Here is a 4,531-nt window from a genome sequence, read left to right as displayed (position 1 = left end):
GCCATCGTCATGGCAGCTGGAGACCTCCCCGACCCCCCCCCCCCCCGTGAGTTAAGCTTTGGCTAAGCCTCTTGCACTCATATGGCTCCCCATCCTGGCTTCTCCTGTCTGGCCCTGTGACGCCTGGTTTTGAACTCACAGCCCTCCTTTCCAACGTGATAGATCTTGCCTATTTTTATCTCACACACCCGGGAAAGGGGCAGATCCTGCCGTGGGATCCGGGAGCGTTTGTAAGCCCCTTCAAGTATTTGATCTGAATATTGATTGGTCTTGTTAGAGTGCCTTTAAAAAAAAGTCCAATAAAAACTTTGGCATCCTTAAGGGGCTCAGATGATGTCCCTTTAAAAGGTTCTTTGAATGAAGGGGAGGAAGAGAGAGAGGAGCACATCCTGGCCCATCAGACCTGGAGGACGAGATCTCCGCTCTGAACAGCCAATGGACAGAGTGGACAATATGGCTGATCCCACTACAAGACACGCCGTCCCTTGATGGCCCAGGACTTTAAGGGGGAAAACACTGGAGACTCAGTGTTGGTACTGGACCAGACTGACCCTGTGACATCGAGGCGAACCACTAAAAGTGTGCGGCAGAGCAACCGTGGGAGCAGAGCAGGGAGCCCCCGAGGGAGCACAAAGGACAGACTCGGGGGCCAGAGCTTGGCAGCCCACGGGACCTGACTGAAGGACATGCCCAGAGATCAAAAATCAGACCTTTATCTATTTACAGGTTTTTCTTTCTTTAAAAAAATTTTTTAAAATTAATTTATTCTTTTTTTTAATGGTTAAATAACTGATTTACTGGTGTGTGGGGGTTTTCTGGGAAAACCAGAAAACCTACAGACAAATTCTAAAAGAGCTGTAACACTTAATTAATTTATTCTTCTATGGGTAATTGGTTTCCTTTTTTGTTGTCATCACTGTGTTCTCACTCATCGCCTATCTTGCTATGACTTGATTTTTGGTGCATATTATTATCTCTACAGATCTATCCAAAAAAGATAGACTGGATGAATAGTCTGGAGGAGAAAACAATGGGACCAATGGTTCTGGGGGAACACGGGAGAGGGGGAGGCGGGGGTAAGGAGGTGGTGCTAACCAACCCAGGGACAGGGGAGCAACAAGTGATCCAAAATCAGTGGCAAGGAGGGTATGAGAGGCCTGGTAGGGATTCAGCAAGGGCAAGGTAACCAAGAGAAATGACTGAAACCCAAATGAAGGCTGAGCATGATAGTGGGACAAGAGGAAAGTAAAAGGAAATAGCGGAAAGAACTAGGTGACAAAGGGTATTTATAGAGGTCTAAAGACTGGAATGTACATATGTAAATATATTTATATAAGCGTGTAGGGAAACAGAGCTATGTGCATATATTTATAGGTTTAGTATTAAGGCAGCAGATGGACATTGGGCCTCCACTCAAGCACTTACTCAATGCAAGAACACACTGTTCAATTAAATTGGCATTCCAGGATGCACACCTTCCAGACACAATTGCTGAAGAAAAATGTGTGCATAAGCAAATGTGGTGAAGAAAGCTGATGATGTCTGGCTATCAAAAGATATAGCGTCTGGGGTCTTAAAGGCTTGATGATAAACAAGCAGCCAGCAAGCTGAGAAGCATCAAAGCCCACATGGAAGAAGCACACCAGCCTGTCTGACCATGAGGTGTAGGAGGGACCAGTTATCAGACATCAAACAACTAAATATCATATCAGTGGGTGCCCACCTTCCTGATACGATCAATGAAGACAAACGTGTGCATAAGCAAATGTAGTGAAGAAAGCTGATGGTGCCCGGCTATCAAAAAATATAGCATCTGGGGTCTTGGGGCCTCAAAGATAAACAAGTGGTCATCTAGTTCAGAAGCAACAAAGCCCACATGGAAGAAACACACCAGCCTATGTGACCAGGAGCTGTCAAAGGGACCAGGTATCAAGCATCAAGGAACAAAAAATCATATCATTGTAAATGTGGGTGAGTGCAGAGTGGAGACTCAAAGCCCATCGGCAGCCAACCGGACACCTCCTTACTGAAGGGTTGTGGGGAGGAGATGAGCCAGTCAGGGTGCAGGGTAGCAATGATGAAACATATAACTTTCCTCTAGTTCTTAAATACTTCCTCCCCCCTCCCCCCCTACTATCATGATCCCAATTCTACCCTACAAATCTGGCTAGACCAGAGGATGTACATTGGTACAGATAGCAACTGGAAACACAGGGAATCAAGGACAGATAACTCCTCCAGGACCACTAGTGAGAGTGGCAATGCCTGGAGGGTGGAGGGAATATGGGATAGAAAGGGGGAACTGATGACAAGAATCTACGTATAGCCTCCTCCCTGAGGGATGGACAGCAGAGAGGAGGGCAGGGGGAGACGTCAGACAGTATAACACAATAACAATTTGTTAGTAACAATTTATTAATTATGAAGGGTTAATGAGGTAGGGGAGAGTGGGGAGGGAGGGAGAAATGAGCAGCTAATATTAAGGGCTCAAGTGGAAGGCAAATGTTTTGAGAATGATGATGGCAACAAATGTACATATGTTCTTGACAAAATGTATGTATGTGATAAGAACTGTACGAGCCCCAATAAAATGATTTTTTTAAAAGATTCTTTGAGTTTGGGGAACAAAAAGAAATCTGCAGGAGTAAGCTAGGAGCGGGAGGGGTGTGTGGTAGGATTTCCCAGTGAGTCTCAGAGGACAGCCTTGTTACCCTTGAGGACTAGCAGGTGCATTGTCACCACCGGGAAACATTCTTCAGCATAATTTGCCCGGCTTTTTTCCCCACCATAATTTGCATGGTCTCTTTTTTCACCAATGCAGCTTTCACTTGCCTTAAAACTTCTGAGTTAGCCCTCGATGATTGTCCTGTGTCCTCCAAGATTAACCTCTCTCTCTCTCTCTGCTATGTAAGTAAGAAGTCTCATCTTTCACCCGTAGATTATCCTTTGGGAATCCCAAACAGTTGTCACAACCTTCTGAGCAGACAGACCTCTTTGCCTGGAATGTAACTGGTCCCTCAGGTGTCCTCCGAAGTCGCTGTTCTGATGGGACCTTGTTTGTGAAGGCTCCCCAGGAAACTAAGACAACTGTCTTACCGAGAGAACTTGTCTGCAGCCACCCACTGAGCACTGTGACATATTTAAAAACAATTTGCTTGGAATACACCGGGGCATTTGTGAACTGGGACCCTAGTAGTAAGACTCTTTGATTTGCCCGTGTATGCAGTAAACAGACACCAATTTCATGGTTTCCACCTGTACTACTTGGTGACACTGGTTACATTCTTCGGGTCGTGGAGCCAGCCTCACCCCCCCCCCTTTTCTGCATTGTGCCTCACTCATTAACATAAATTCACTGCCCGTAAGCTTCCTAGCTAATCTTTGGAGTTGCTGTTGTCAGTTTGATTCCATAGAAAAAAATTCTTTAAAGAGCATAATAGTCAAAGTGGGGATTTTTTTGTTCTTCTTAGGCAGTTAAGCTAAACTATTCAGTTTTAGATGACTTTAGAGATATTTTTAGTTTAATTTGTAAAGATTGTTTCAGGACACAACTCAGCTCAACGTTAGGCTGAAAGAACAAAAGAAAGTGGGTTGAATCTACACCGAAATGCACCGCTCTTGAGGGTTATATTTAAAGAGGCTGCATGAACACTCTCGACTCCTCGTGAAATGTCCTGTGCAAAGACCCTCCCGAGAAAACGACAGAACATTAGTATAAGAAATCAAGAGAGAGTTCCACAATTGGAAGGCTGGTCTGTGTCCATGGATAGGAAGACTTAATGTTGTGAAAGCATCAGAACTTCCTAAAGCAATCTACAAACATAATGCAATTCTGATCCAAACTCCAACTTCATTCTTTAAAGAAACAGAAAAATTAATTACCAACTTCTTTTGGAGAGAGAAGAGGCCCAGGATAAGCACAAGAACTTCTCAAAAAGAACAAAGAGACCCAGCACCATTCAACCTCAAATGTACAACACAGCCACGGAGGTCAAAGCAGCCTTGTACTAGTACAGTGATGGATACCCAGACCAATGGAACAGGATAGAAAATCCAGAAATAAAAGCATCCAACCTATCGGCAACTGATTTTCGACAGAGGACTGAAAAATATTAAATGGGAAAGGGACATCCTCTTCAACAAATGGTGCTGGGGAAATTGGATCTTTTGATGCAGAAGAATGAAACAGGACCCATACCTCACCCCATGCATAAAAATGAACTCAAGATGGAGTAGAGACTTAAATGTAAACCCCAGAGCTATCGGAAAACTGAAGCAAACAGAAGGTCCCCATTCCAGGGCAAACACGGACTACTGAATATAATACAGGTAGCACACACAATGGAAGGTAAAACAGATGACGGAACTTATTGACAACCAAACATTTACGCACATCTAAAGACTTCACCAAAAGAGTAAAGTGAGAGCCCATGGATTGGGAAAAAAATCTTTAGCAATGACATAATGGACAAGGGACTAATTACTAAAATCTATAGAATTCTGCAACATCTCAATAAGAAACCCCCCAAAT

General features: G+C 44.1%; 1 non-coding gene across 1 annotated transcript; it reads right to left on the bottom strand.

Moving 5' to 3' along the window:
• Positions 1-806: 806 nt before the first annotated feature.
• Positions 807-866, bottom strand: LOC142460468 (U7 small nuclear RNA). Its single transcript, XR_012786668.1, has one exon. It is a non-coding gene; the product is annotated as a U7 small nuclear RNA (small nuclear RNA).
• Positions 867-4,531: the final 3,665 nt, after the last annotated feature.

The sequence above is a fragment of the Tenrec ecaudatus genome, chromosome 10 (assembly GCF_050624435.1).
Source record: "Tenrec ecaudatus isolate mTenEca1 chromosome 10, mTenEca1.hap1, whole genome shotgun sequence".
Taxonomy (NCBI): Eukaryota; Metazoa; Chordata; class Mammalia; order Afrosoricida; family Tenrecidae; genus Tenrec; species Tenrec ecaudatus.
The sequence above is the reverse complement of the archived record's forward strand: the minus strand, read 5'-3'. Positions and strand labels throughout refer to the sequence as shown.